Here is a 15,748-nt window from a genome sequence, read left to right as displayed (position 1 = left end):
CCCCTGGAGAAGGAAATGGCAACCCACTCCAGTATTCGTAACTGGAGAATTCCATGGACAGAGGAACCTGGTGAGCTACAGTCTAGGGGGTCGAAAAGAGTTGGACATAACTGAGCAAGGACGGAATGCAACAGTACATGAATCACATATTCATAGATGATTGACTGTCAATGGATCTTGAACTGATCCTGCATTTCATACATGAAAAAACTGAAGCCTGGAGACATGCAGCTAATTCACTGTTAGACTAAAGACTCTTACATTCATTATCAGATTCCCTAAAAGGGCACTTAAGTGAGATCTTGCTTCCAGATACCTCTGCTGCCCCCAGGCAGATGGGGGTCACTTTCCTTTGGAAGCCTCCACTTTCCTAGAAAACATAGACAGCCTCTCTCACAACCAGTTGGATGTTCTGGATGTTTGTAGATTCTGGGTGAACAGAAAGAATATGGGAAATAGGAAGGCCCATCAGGAAGCTCCTGAAGTAAACAGGACCCCTGAGAACAACTCTTCCTGGGGTGCAGGCCAAAGTCTAGGATGGGATGAAATGGGAGCAGGAATTCAGGTGAACCCTGAAGTTCTCACTAAGCCAGAGAAACACCCCAAAGTAAAGGCAGCTCTCGCTCAGCCATTTTTTTGTTACTATTCCTTTTTTTTTTTTTTGAACTTTTTATTTTGTATTGGGAGATAACCAATTAGCAAACAATGCTGTGGTAGTTTCAGATGAACAGCAAAGGGACTCAGCCACACACATATATATATAATATGCATTCTACCCCAAACCCCCTCCATCCAGGCTGCCACGCAGCTTTGAGAGTTCTATGTGCTATACGGTAGGTCCTTGTTGGTTATCCATTTTAGATACAGCATTGTATACATGTTAATCCCATACTCCCTAACTAACCCCCATCCCCAGACAACCATAAGTTCATTTTCTAAGTCTTTGAGTCTCTGTTTTGTAAGTAAATTCATCTGTATCATTTCTTCTTAGATTCCACATGTAGGGGATGTCATACGATGTTTGTCCTTCTCTGTCTGACTTACTTCGCTCAGTATGACGCTCTCTAGGTCCATCCGTATTGTCTCTCGGCCATTTTTGAATCCGTGAATCTCAAAGAATCACCAGTCTTCTTCAAGGTGTACAGTGCATGTCTACAGTCAATAGTCAGGACCAAGTCGTACGTATTTCAACAATTCCTCGGGTCCAATCTATTTCTAAAAGGAGCTGTTGATTTGTGCCATGGAAATCCATCCAACTCTGAAAAAGTCCATGCTGTTCATTTGGACAGAGGCAGTTCTAGCTGTGTGTGTAAGGGAGAGAGAGAGCGGAAAACTGCCTGCGAAAATCAGCGGACACATATCCACACACCAGTCTCCTGGTACCAGCCTTGAAAAGCTTTACAGTTAATATAAATCAATCCCATCCAAAATGGCATGTTATGAAATTGACCTTGTCCAAAACCCTTCTGTCCTTGAGATACAACAGAATCTCATCCTTTGTAAAATTGTTCTCCTTAGTAACAACCCTGATTTTTCAGCCCCCATTGAGCTTGTCGCGTCTTTGTTTTAACTCCCAGTTCGAGATCAGGAAGACACAGACTGTTCACCTGCCACTGAATTATAAAAATCTTTAAACTCTTCAGTTTGAAGGAAGCTATTTTTTAAAAGCAAAAAAACCCATTGATAAGTCAGAGGTAGAGCCTTAAGGATAACTTCCCTGAATTTTTCTTTCTGAAGACAAAGCACACTCTTGCTTTTAAATAGTTTGGGCACAGCTCCTGAAATTAGCAAAGAGCATTGCCTACACATCTGCATAATTAGTTGCAGGGAATATACCCTTAATCCACATACTCGTTTCTACAAAAGGCAGAGAAGCAGATTTCTTACGGTCAGCACTCCACACAGGCCCCTTCCACAGTCACTGAGCAGGAAGTGGCGAGGGAACCACTGCAACAGGCTGGGCTTGGTTTTCTCACTCTGTCCGGGCCAGCTGAGTGGGTGGTAAAGATAAGCCCATTTACCCGGTACATCAGCCACCACGAAGGTTTCACCAAAATAAATGTGGAGAATGGGGGAGTGAATTGGGAGCCCCTAGTTCAACTGAGCCCTGCTGCAAACCAGCTTTGCAACCCTGGACAGAGCTCATCACCTCTGTGCCTGAGGTTGCCTACCTTTACAAAAGAAAGTCAGATTTCCAAAGTCCTTACCAACATGGACAGTCCAGTTTTACAATATCCATTTACTAAACTTTCTAGCAGCATAAATGTGCTAATGTTGCCAAATATGCTTAAATATCAAGAACTGAATTGTGGTCATTTATTCACCAGTATACTTTGAGTCGGGCACTGTCCTAGGCCCTGACAGATACAAACGTTACTAGTGAAAGTGAAAGTCGCTCAGTTGTGTCCAACTCTTTGCAACCCCATGGACTTAGTTCATGGAATTCTCCAGGCCAGAATACTGGAGTGGGTAGCCTTTCCCTTCTCCAGGGGATCTTCCCAACCCAGGGATCGAACCCAGGTCTCCCACATTGCCGGCGGATTCTTTACCAGCTGAGCCACCAGGGAAGCCAGGTTCCTTCATCTAGGAAGAAAGCAGCAGTCAGTTGGAAGAGGTGGTGGTGGTTTAGTTGCTAAGTCATGTCCGACTCTTGCAATCCCGTGGACTGTAGCCTGCCAGGCTCCTCTGTCCATGGGATTCTCCAGGTAAGAATACTGGAGCGAGTTGCCATTTCCTTCTCCAGGGGATCTTTGCAAACAGAATTTTAAAACCTTGGGGAGATGTGAGGGAGCTGACACAGAATTTTGTGGGAGCAGATTTACAGGGTGCTGGGCGGAGCTGGAGATGGAAGAGGAAGCCCCGGGTGAGGAGGTGCCTGGCAGCTCTGTAAAGGGGATAGCAGTGGCATGATGTCTCTGAATTTCTGAAGCCCATGAGAACCAGGCTCAGTGCAGTACAGAGAAATTCCTGATTCCTAACAAGGCAGGACCCTGCCTCTGTGAGCTCTGCTGTCCTGGCCAGGTCCTAGGTATGACTTCCTGCAGCCATCTTTCAAAAACAGACCATCAGGACAAGATATTGCTTATACTCCTCTGAGAAAGATCCAGGACATCAGAAGATACAACAGGAGCAACAAAGGGACTGAAGTCAAGCTAAAGGTCTTTTGGAATTCCATAGCATAATATCATGATCCCATCATACCACCATTGCATCTCTGTGGACAGATCTGTGAAACAGCTGTATGCAGTAGCTCACCGTACATTGCATTCATTCCTTCAAAGCTTGGACATTGAAGACTGCCATTCTAGCCACTGACCAAATGCCATTGCCTTTCATTGTGACAGAAGCAGAGAGCACCCCAGTCATTGGTCCCGCCCCCAGTCTCAAGCCTTGGACTTTCCATTGCCAAGATGGGAGACAGACAGGCCAGTGGGAGAGATGCTCACCCAAGGTCTTCAGGAAATTCCATTAGATTTGGGGAGTATCTGCCAGTCGTCTCTCCACATGGATAGAATCCTAGGTCCCAGAAAGGTGGTGTGGAACAACAGAAGTGAGTACACAGGTTCCCTTGTTGAACAAGGCTTTTTTCTTGTTGAACAATTTTTATAAACTTCTTCCTTGTGATGAACTAAATGGGCCCACTCCAAGCCCCAGACAAATAGCCACCCACTGGGAAGAAAGCCAGTCCAGCCAGCAGATGAATGCAGGCATCGATTACAACTGTGGGGCCCAGTTCAGGAGTCCAGCAGGCACCATCAGATCCATACCACCCCATCCTCATGAAGTTTAAGCCTCACCTTCTTTTTGATGACCAAGGAAATGTCCACAGATCTGCCATGGCTTCTCCACTGTGATAAAAGTGTTGTTGAGTCAGGTGTTATAAAAATATATTTCTGGTTTAAGTCTTGACAGCTTAGTGAGACTCAAAATGAATCTTTACTGGAAGGCAGAAAAATAGATACAAAAGCTCAGGGCTTCCCTGGTGGTCCAGTGGTTGAGAATCCACCTGCCGATGCTGGGGACACGTAGATAGATAGATAGACCAGGGTTCGATCCCTGGTCCTGGCAGATCTCACACGCCTCGGAGCAACTAAGCTCATGAGCCACAACTACTGAGCTTGTGCTCTAGAGCCTGTGAGCTGCAGCTACTGAAGCCTGAGCGCCCTGGAGCCTGTGCTCTGCAGCAAGGCAAGCCACTGCACCACCGCTAGGGAGTAGCCCCCGCTCACGGCAACTAGAGAAAGCCCGCGCACAGCCTTGAAGACCCAGTGCAGCCAAAAATAAATAAATAAATCTTTAAAAATTTTTAAACGCTCAGCAGCTGTTATTTTCTGAGACCCGTTTATCAAGTGCTGGGTGCTGTGTCCCTCAGCTTCACAGCGGGATGTGTTTCATTAATGCAGTACGCTGACTCTTCCTGAAACTGGTCCTATCTCAGGGCTAACAGCTCTCTTTAGAGCCCAACTCCAGCTTGTCTCCTACCAGCTCAGGAGAGGCATCCTATGCTACAACAGATGGTCCGGTGATGTCTTCCTGCTACAGGAAACCACGTGTCCAATCTCACTGGGTTAAGTGGACCACAAGCCAAAGTTCCCAGAGCAGCTTTCTTCTGGGCACAGATATTTGAATGCACTCCTACAACAAGCAGAGTAGTTTCTGATATTGAGAGGCTGTTTCAGACTGGGAGGAAATGCACACCAATTCTGGGGGCCTGTCCTTCCTAAGTGGCCAGAGGACTTCAGCTGGTACTTTAGTCTCCACATATAAGTGGAAGCTGTGGGATCTTGCCCACCCAGAAATTGAACCCAAGTCTCCTGCATTCCAGGAAGATTCTTTACCATCTGAGCCATCAGGGGAGCCCATCATTCAGTGTATTAGAACCCAATTTTGATGCTGGTGGTAGCTGGTAGAAACCAACCTTGTGGCCTGAACTATTCATGTACTTCTTCATTCATATCCTCAATGTGATACCAGAAGGACTTAATGCTTTTCATGAAATGCACATGTAATGTGGGTGAGGGTCTACCCCCACCCCTTGCCTGGGAGGGCAGGGATGATGGCTCCCCTGGGAGATGTCTGTTATTTGGGGAGACCTGGCAAAGAAATAAGTTGTTGTATTTTTGAATACCACCCTGTCTTTACTGCTCCTGTCTTCACCTTTGGATGGGACACAGAACTGCTTCACAGTGACCGGCAGTTTGGCCAGGAGCCCTGTGGACAGGGGCAGGCAGTCTCCTAGCACTTTACAGACACTCATGCTCTTGGATTTTGCACGCGAAACCCCCTGAACCCTAAACAGTGAACAGATCCCTGTGGAGGAGGCTGTGAAATTCCTAGTTAGTGGGACACGTATGCAATCTGTGCTTCTTAAATGTTCCCTCTCCAAGACGTGGTTAAGGCTTGTTCATTCCTAGGGGAAGATCTCTCAGAATTCTTTGTACACAATGAATGCCCTTCGTTTCTCTCAGATCCTTTCCAAGAATCCTCACCACTAACATCATGGAAGACCTATCTTTTTCTGCCTCTAACTGCCTCAGGCATGTGTTTTAGGAACAGATCAATAGCAAGATGGATGACAGATTGGTAGATAGATAGATGATACACACATAGATACAGATGCATGCAATTATAGACAGACTCAGTTTCTGGACTTACAGCTAACAGAGCACTGTACTAGTTGCTCAGAAAAACTACTTCAGTATTTTTCATTAATACTTCAGTATTTTTGTTGTGCTATAAAAGTTAATCTTTTAAATTGTTTAAGCAAATCTTTATAAATTGACTCTAAGGATACTTGGCTAAACCTGGATCTGCTGTGGAATCTGTAACATTAAAACACGCTCCTGGGAAATCCAAACATACTTTAACCTACTTATGAGCCATAGTGGCTCATAGTAAAATCCATTTTACTTAAAACTTCCCCAAAGATGTCTTAAAATGTTCAAAATAAACTGAAGCCTAATTCATAAGTTTGGTTAAATGGTCTTTACTGCCTCTGTCAGCTTAAAGCTCTAAGTGAAGGCAAACACAAAAAAAAGTTGGGGTTCAGGGCTGGGAAATAAACATTTACCCAGTAGTTCAAGACTTGTAGTGGATGCTACTCTGACTTTTGCCTGGTAGAAAGGTTTTATTTTCTTTCTTTTTTAAATATTCATTTACTTACTTACTTACTTAAATAATAACTAAGACCCAGCCGTGTTGTGTCTTAGTTACAGCATCAGGATCTTTGTTATGACAAGCCAGCTTAGTTACACTGTGGCATGAGGGATGAGACAGTAAAGAGTCTGCCTGCGATATAGGACACACAGGTTCCATCCCTGGGTCAGGAAGATCCCCTGGAGACGGGAATGGCAACCCACTCCAGTACTCTTGCCTGGAGAATCCCATGGACAGAGGAGCCTGGCGGGCTACAGTCCAGTTCAATTCAGTTCAGTCGCTCAGTCATGTCCGACTCTTTGCGACCCCATGGACTGCAGCATGCCAGGCCTCCCTGTCCATCACCAACTCCCTGAATTTACTCAAACTCATGTTCAGTGAGTCGGTGATGCCATCCAACCATTTCATCCTCTGTCATTCCCTTCTCCTCCTGCCTTCAATCTTTCCCAGCATCAGGGTCTTTTCCAATGAATCAGTTCTTCACATCAGGTGGCCAAAGTATTGAAGCTCCTCCAACACCACAGTTCAAAAGCATCAATTCTTTGACACTCAGCTTTCTTTATAGTTCAACTCTCACATCCATATATGACTACTGGAAAAACCATAGCTCTGACTAGATGGACCTTTGTTGACAAAGTAGTGTCTCTGCTTTTTAATATGTTGTCTAGCTTATTCATAACTTTTCTTCCAAGGAGCAAGTGTCTTTTAATTTCATGGCTGCAGTCATCATCTGCAGTGATTTTGGAGCCCAAAAAAATAAAGTTTGTCACTATTTCCACTGTTTCCCCACCTATTTGCCATTAAGTGATGGGACCAGATGCCATGATCTTAGTTTTCTGAATGTTGAGCTTTAAGCCAACTTTTTCACTCTCCTCTTTCACTTTCATCACGAGGCCCTTTAGTTCTTCTTCACTTTCTGCCATAAGGGTGGTGTCATCTGCATATCTGAGGTCATTGATATTTCTCCCGGCAATCTTGATTCCAGCTTGTGCTTCATCCAGCCCGGCATTTCATATAATGTACTCTGCATATAAGTTAAATAAGCAGGGTGACAATATACAGCCTTGATGTACTCCTTTCCCTATTTGGAAGCAGTCTGTTGTTCCATGTCCAGTTCTAACTGTTGCTTCCTGACCTGCATACAGGTTTCTCAAGAGGCAGGTCAGGTGGTCTGGTATTCCCATCTATTTAAGAATTTTCCACAGTTTGTTGTGATCCATACAGTCAAAGGCTTTGGCATAGTTAATAAAACAGAAGTAGATGTTTTTCTGGAATTATCTTGCTTTTTCGATGATCCAGAGAATGTTGGCAACTTCATCTCTGGTTCCTCTCCCTTTCTAAATCCAGCTTGAATGTCCGGAATTTCACAGTTCACGTACTTTTGAAGCCTGGCTTGGAGAATTTTGAGCATTACTTTGCTAGCTTGTGAAATGACTGCAACTGTATGGTAGTTTGAGGATTCTTTGGCATTGCCTTTCTTTGGGAATGGAATGAAAACTGACCTTTTCCAGTCCTGTGGCCACTGCTGAGTTTTCCAAATTTGCTGGCATATTGAGCGCAGCACTTTCACAGCATCATCTTTTAGGATTTGAAAATTAGAGATACCAAGGGAACATTCCATGCAAAGATGAGCACAATAAAGGACAGAAATGATATAGACCTGACAGAAGCAGAAGATACTAAGAAGAGGTGGCAAAAATACACAGAAGAACTATACAAAAAAGATCTTCATGACCCAGATAACCACAATGGTGTGATCACTCACCTAGAACCAAACACCATGGAATGCAAAGTCAAGTGGGCCTTAGGAAGCATCACTACGAACAAAGCTAGTGGAAGTGATGGAATTCCAGTTGAGCTATTTCAAATCCTAAAAGATGAAGCTGTGAAAGTGCTGCACTCAATATGCCAGCAAATTTGGAAAACTCGACAGTGGGCTACTGTCCATGGAGTTGCAAAGAGTCGCACATGACTGAGGGACTAACACACACACACATGGGATCTTAGTTTCCCAACCAGGGGCTGAACCATATTCTTTGCACTGTAAGGCAGAGTCTTAAGCACTGAACCACCAGAGAACTCCCTGAAAGGTTTTATTTTCTAATCTCAGAATTTTAAAGTTGAAAAGCATTCAAGTTTATGAAGTCCAACTCCCCTCTAATGCTGGAGTGAATATCTTTTACAACCAGTTTTTATCTGCTCATTGATAGTTTGAATCAAGATGCCGAGTGGCACAGGGCTCTATGAATAAGCTGTGCATCTTCGCTATTCTGCCACTGATCTTTCAGTAAAGTCCTTCAATATGTGCTGAAGTCTAAAGAACCACCCCTTGGGTGTGAAATGAGCATCCAAATACAACTCACCCCACCCCAGAGGTTGTAACCTAATTCTCTCCATGGGACCTGTTTTCTTTATGATACAGATATGCACTAATCATGGGCGTTGGTAGAGAATTTTAAGCTAACCCTTGGGTCATCATTAAACTTGCTCACATTCTATTATGAATTTTTCAGGAAATTTTTCTAAAATATATAGAAAACTGTAATAAGGAAGGTATTTGTCACCTTTTTATTATAATAGGGGGAAATGGATGTAATATAGTGTCTAATAATGGGGGGGATACTCGCTTCCCTGGTGGCTCAGATGGTAAAGCGTCTGCCTGCAGTGCGGGAGACCCGGGTTTGATCCCTGGGTCAGGAAGATCCCCTGGAGAAGGAAATGGCAACCCACTCCAGTACTCTTGCCTGGAAAATTCCATGGATGGAAGAGCCTGGTGGGCTGCAGTCCATGGGGTCGCAAAGAGTCAGACACGAGTGAGCGACTTCACTTCACTTCAATGGGGGGATAGCTGAAGCTCTCACAATATAATTTATCAGCCTTAAATCTATGCAGAATATAGCAAAATATCCATGCAGGTATCCATGCAGAATACCAGTGACCCAGAGCTACGTAGATGAAACAAAAAATAATTCAGTAAGTAGAAAACCATGTAACATCAAGGAAACATTCTTAGGAGATGTCATTAGTTAAAAAGCCCGATATGGGCTGGTGTGACACAGTAGTCACACCCATGTAAACACATTTCTCAGGGGATGACCTGGATTATCTCAGTCTGTTGGAAATTTATCGTGTATCTCTGTGCCTCTGCCTTCCCCAAACCCCCTATTACTGCACTATTGATTTACCAGTTTGATTTTTCAGAACTTATTTTCCGATTTTCTTATTCCTTTTACTGTCTTCTGAGCCAGAACCCACACATTTAACTTTCTTTTGTGTATCCAAATGTACTTAAATGACATTGTCTCTCTCTCTCTCTTTTTTTTTTTTGCCATGCTGTGTGGCATGTGGTATTTTAGTTCCCTGACCAGGGATCGAACCCATGCCCCACTGTGGTGGAAGCGAAGAGTCTTAACCACTGAATCACCAGGGAGGTCCCATTAAATGACATTTTATATTAACAGGCCTTAAGACCTATGAAAGGAAGGAGATGAAAGGGTATAGCTGTGGTTACAGTTCTAATTTTGCCAATCATGATTTTTATTTTCAGTAAGTATAGTTTGTATTTGCAGCAGAAAGGAAGCCCAAATTAATCATTTCATTTAATTATAATTTTTATTTCATACATTAGTCAATCTCTCTTTTTTAATCTATTGACCTGCTGCCGCTGCTGAGTCATTTCAGTTGTGTCCGACTCTGTGTGACCCCATAGACGGCAGCCCACCAGGCTTCTCTGTCCCTGGCACTCGTCAGGCAAGAACACTGGAGTGGGTTGCCATTTCCTTCTCCAGTGCATGAAAGTGAAAAGTGAAAGTGAAGCAGCTCAGTCATGCCAACTCTTAGTGATGCCATGGACTGTAGCCTACCAGGCTCCTCTGTCCGTGGGATTTTCCAGGCAAGAGTACTGGAATGGGTTGCCATTTCCTCCTCCAATCTATTGACCTGCCCAAATCTATATATTTTTTATCTACTATGTGCATATGTGTGTTTCCCTGAAATTGGATACCATATTTTATCACCATCAATATATACTAACATGAATGGAAGCTTATTTAAGTACAGACTGTGGACAGGGATGAAGTGAAGTGAACTGAAAGTCACTCAGGCATGTCCAACTCTAAAATTGCAGTCGAATTCTTTACCAGCTGAACCACAAGGAGGGCGGAGGTGAACAGGGATGGTTGGGATCAAAAACATTGTCTGGTGGAATTATTCCAATGACCCTGATAAGAAAGAACCTGGTACAGAGATTTGAGCCAATAGCAGCAGCAGCATGTTTTTAATGGAAAACAGTAAAATGACAATTAAAACTAAATGGAGCATTAATTACACTAAATGTAAATAAATTAAAGTCTTGATTAAAAGATCCGTGGAAGTATAAACTGGCACAACTAATTTTGAAAACCATTATTCGTATGTGTGTGTATCTATGCGTATGTATGTTAAGTCGCTTCAGTCTTGTCCAACTCTTTGCAACCCTGTGGACTGTAGCCTGCCTGGCTTCTTCGTCCATGGGATTCTCCAGGCAAGAACACTGAAGTGGGTTGCCATGCCCTCCTCCAAGGGATCTTCCTGACCAAGGGATCGAACCACACCTCCTATGTCTCCTTCATTGACAAGTGGGTTCTTTACCTCTAGTGCCTTCTGGGAGGAGTGTATCTATATATAAGTATATAGATATCCTCAGACACTTCATTTCCCCTCTGTAATATATATCCAACATAAATGCATACAAATGTGCACCAAATATATGTAAATGTTCCTAGCAACACTGCTCATAATCCACACCACTCAATGTCTGTCAACTATAGGATGAATAAATAGTGGTACATTCATAAAGTTAGATGCCACATAGCAAGTGAATTATTGGTACTTACAACAATATGGATACGATCTCTCAGACATAATACTGAGTGAAAAAGACCAGACACTAAAGAGTACATAATGTATGGTTCCAACTTTATTAAGATGAAAAAAATAAATATGGAGATAGAACTCTCCATACTGATTATATAATATTTAAGGGGGTAGATAATGACTAGGAGAGGGCTCAGGGGAAGCTTCTGGGGTGTGGGTATATATTCTGTATCTTGGTAGAGATGGTGTAACATGTGTGTTTTATTTTATAAAAATTAAACTGTATGTTTTACCTTTTGTGCACTTAAATATATGTTATATATTTTAAAAGGGTTTTCTAAAAAAAAAGTAACATTTTATTTACAATATTGTCAAAAAGAATTAAGTATTTAGGAGTAAACATAACTAAGGAGGTGAAAGACTTACCTGTAGGAAACTACAAAATATACCATAAAAAAATTAAAGAAGACACAAACAAATGGAAAGACATCCAGGGTTCACGGATGGAAGACTTAATATTGATAAGATATCACTGATGCCCAACTGCTGCTGCTGCTAAGTCGATTCAGTCGTGTCCGACTCTGTGCGACCCCATAGACGGCAGCCCATCAGGCTCCCCCATCCCTGGGATTCTCCAAGCAAGAACACTGGAGTGGGTTGCCATTTCCTTCTCCGTTGCATGAAAGTGAAAAGTGAAAGTGAAGTCGCTCAGTCGTGTCGACTCTTAGCGACCCCATGGACTGCAGCCTACAGCTATCTACAAATTTAATGCAATCCCTATCAAAATCCCAACAGCATGTCTTCTCAGAAATAATAAAATCTACCCTAAAATTTATACAGAATCTCAAGGGATACAAAATAGCCAAAACAATCTTGAAAAATGAGAACAAGGTTGGAGGTCTCACACCTCCTGATTACAAAACTTATAAAGCATAGTCATTAAAATTGGCTTGAAATGTGGTACTGGCATGAAGACAGACATACACACCAACGGAATAGAATAGGGAACCCAGAAATAAACCCTCACATATATGGTCAATGATGTTTGCACAGGTGCTAAGACCATCCAATGGGAAAAGGACAATCTTTTCTACAAATACTGCTAAGGAAAGCTGAATATTGACATGCCAAAGAAAGAAGTTAGATCCTAACTTTATACCCTGTACAAAAATTAATGCAAAATGAACCAAATTTCAAGAGGTAGCACTATAAAACTCTTTGAAGAAAGCGCGAGGGCTTTTTTTGGCATTATATTTGGGAATGATTTCTTGGGTATAACACTGAAAACACAGGCAACAAAAGTGAAAATTGGACGCCGTCGAAATTTAACATTCTTTTGCATCAAAGGACACAATCAACAGAATGAAAAGGCAATCTATGTAACGGAAAAAAATTGCAAATCATTTGTCTGATAAGGGGTTAATATCCAGAATGTATGAACCCCTACAACTAAACAACAAAAATAAACAATGAAAAAATGGGTAAAGGGCTTGAATAGACATTCTCCAAAGAATAGCAAACAAGCTTATGAACAGATGCGCAACATCACTAATTATGATGGAAATGCAAATCAAAAGCACAATGAGGTATCACCGTATATCCAACTAGTGTTGACAAGGATGTGAAAAAAATGGAACCCTTGTGCACTTCTGGTGGAATGTAAAATGATATGACCTCTAGGCAAAACAGTGTGATAATTCCTCAAAAAAAAAAAAAAAAGTAGAATTATAGTATCCAGTAATTCTACTTCTGAGTTGTTTTTGTTCAGTTGCTAGGTTGTGTCTGACTTTTTGTGACCCCATGGACCGCAGCACACCAGGCTTCCATGTCTTTCACTATGTCGTGGAGTTTGCTCAAATTCATGTCCATTGAGTTAATGACGTTATACAACCATCTCATCCTCTGCCTCCCCCTTCTCCTTTTGCCTTCAATCTTTCCCAGCATCAGGGTCTTTCCAACAAGTTGGCTCTTCACATCATGTGGGCAAAATATTGGAACTTGAGCCTGAACTTCAGCATCAGTCCTTCCAATGAGTATTCAAGGTGGATTTCCTTTAGGATTGACTGGTTTGACCTCCTTGCTGTCCAGGGGACTCTCAAGAGTCTTCTCCAGCACCACAGTTCAAAAGCATCAATTCCTTGGCAGATTTCTTTATGGTCTAACTTCTGGGTTATATACCACTTTTGGGTATATGTAAAAAAGGATTGAAGTGAAGGTCTCAAAGAGGTATATGTATATCGATGTCCATAGCAGCATTATTCACAATAGCCAAGAGGTGGAAGCAACCGAAGTGTCCATCAATAGATGAATGGATAAACAGCATGTGATATATACACACAAAGGAATATTTTTTTTACACAAAGGAATATTATTCAGCCTTAAATGGAAGGAAATGTTGACACATGCCACAACATGGATGAACCTTGAGGGCATTATGCTAAGTGAAATAAGCCAGTTACAAAAGGACAAATACTGTATGATCCCCCTTATTTGAGGTACCTATTAATACAATAGACAGTTCATAGGGACAGGAAGTGGAATGGCAGTTGCCAGCAGCTGTAGGAGACAGGAATGAGTAGTGGTCATGTAGAGTACAAAGTTTCAGTTTTGTAAGATAAAAAGGGTTCTAGAGATTGGTTAGCTAACAATGTGAATGTTTTTAACTCCACTGAACTAAATAGCCGCTGAACTAAATAATTAAACATAGTTAAGATGGGAACTTCCCTGATGGTCTGTGGCTAAGGCTTCGCACTCCCAATGCAGGGGACTCGGGGTCAGTCCCTGTTCAGGGAACTCGATCCCACATGCAGCAACTAGGACCTGCCACAGCCAAATAAATACTTTTTTAAAGAATCTAGTGCATCAGTCAGTTCAGTTCAGTTCAGTCGCTCAGTCGTGTCCAACTCCTTGCGACCCCATGAATCGCAGCACGCCAGGCCTCCCTGTCCATCACCAACTCCCGGAGTTCACTGAGACTCACGTCCATCGAGTCAGTGATGCCATAGATGTGATCAAAATTCAATGAGTCAGCATATGGGGAAAAAAGAGGGGAAATGGTTAAGATGGTACCTTTTGTTAACTGGATTTTACCATGGTTTTTAACTTTTTTTTAAAGAAATAAAGCAAACAGAGGAGGGAGAGAGAGAGAGACAGCATGAAACTTGGGATCCAAACTTAGCTGCACCTGATAATCATTTGGAAATTTTTAAAAATACAGCACAGTCTCATTTTAATGCAAATTTGCAGTAACAAAATACAGGTATGACTAATGTTTCATTTATGCATAAAATTTCAAATAATGTGACTCCCTTGAGATTTTTAAAGTTAAACAAGAATCACAGTTTCAACTAGGAGGGAACAAGGGAACTATAAATGCCAGGTGGCAGTGTTAACATGAGTTGCAAACAGAAACATGGTGCTACTGTGGGAAAATACATCAAGAAATATACATTTTGCATTATGGCATGCTGTCAGGAATGTCACCCTCATGTAAACTGCACCATCTCTACTGAATCCTAGGCCCCTCGAGGAACAGTACGATTGGACATGTTTACAGATGAATCCAAGCAGTTTGTATTTTTAAAAGCTCCCTGAGATTTCTAAGACTGATGGTGTGTGCATCAATGCTTGAAAATCAGTGGTCCTCCAGAAAGGAATAAGCACATTCATTCAGTTAAAAAAATTTATTTACACATATTATGGGCTAAGTTCTAGGGATATAAAATGAAGCAGAAATATAATGACCACATGGATCTTACATTCTAGTGAAGAAGTCAGGTGATTAAATAAGCAGTTACAATAAAGGACCCTACACCTATGATGTAGGACTTCCCTTGTGGCTCAGATGGTAAAGCATCTGCCTACAATGCAGGAGACCCAGGTTCAATTCCTGGGTTGGGAAGGTCCTCTGGAGAAGGAAATGGCAATCCACTCCAGTACTCTTGCCTGGAAAATCCCTTGGATGGAGGAACATGGTAGGCTACAGTCCATGGGGTCACAAAGAGTTGGACATGACTGAGCGACTTCACTTCTACACCTATGATGAGGCTTCCAGGTCATTGGAAACATACATCAGGCACTTCATTGAAGAGGGTGTATGAGCTGATACCCAGTGGTTGGAAAGAAACCACCTAACGAAGGAGGAAGAGTATTTCGAGGGAATAGAGAATCCAATGAGACTCAGAGCAGAATAAAGAGCATTGAAGCCAAGTGACCGAAATGAGTTCAAAGTGGCTTAAATTCTGAGTAGAGAAGGCAAAGTGATGGGTAAAGCTATGGGATGGGCAGAGGCCAGTTCAGGACAGACCTGGTAAGCCTGTGGGGAGCTGGGCCCTCATCCTAAATAAAAGTGAGGGAAAAGAAGGATCTCTGATTGTAGCATGGAGTGTGCAATGGGTTGAATTGGAGCAGAGGCAACTGTGAAGACAAGCTCCCAGCAGCCGTGGTCCAGTTGAGAAGGAACAGAGGCAAGTGTGGTCACAACAATAAGAAACTTAGGAGAAATAAACCTTGGTGATGAATTAGATGTGAAAGGGAAAAGGAGATGTTAAGAGCCATTCCCAAGTGTCTAGCAATTGTGATACCTTATGGTGATTATACAGTGGAAGTGACAATCAGATTCAAGGGGTTAGAACTGATAAGAGTGCCTGAAGAACTATGGACAGAGGGTCATGACATTGTACAGGAGGCAGTAATCAAGACCATCCCTCAAAAAAGGAAATGCAAAAAGGCAAAATGG

General features: G+C 42.5%; 1 protein-coding gene and 1 non-coding gene across 3 annotated transcripts in view; both read left to right on the top strand.

The window, feature by feature from the left end:
- SLC35F3 (solute carrier family 35 member F3) overlaps window positions 1–15,748 on the top strand; it is a 434,234-nt gene that overhangs the window by 380,534 nt on the left and 37,952 nt on the right. The window lies entirely within an intron of this gene.
- On the top strand, window positions 14,840–14,911 carry TRNAC-ACA (transfer RNA cysteine (anticodon ACA)). The gene has a single exon. It is a non-coding gene; the product is annotated as a tRNA-Cys (tRNA).

Source organism: Bos mutus, chromosome 28, assembly GCF_027580195.1.
Source record: "Bos mutus isolate GX-2022 chromosome 28, NWIPB_WYAK_1.1, whole genome shotgun sequence".
Lineage (NCBI taxonomy): Eukaryota > Metazoa > Chordata > Mammalia > Artiodactyla > Bovidae > Bos > Bos mutus.
The sequence above is the reverse complement of the archived record's forward strand: the minus strand, read 5'-3'. Positions and strand labels throughout refer to the sequence as shown.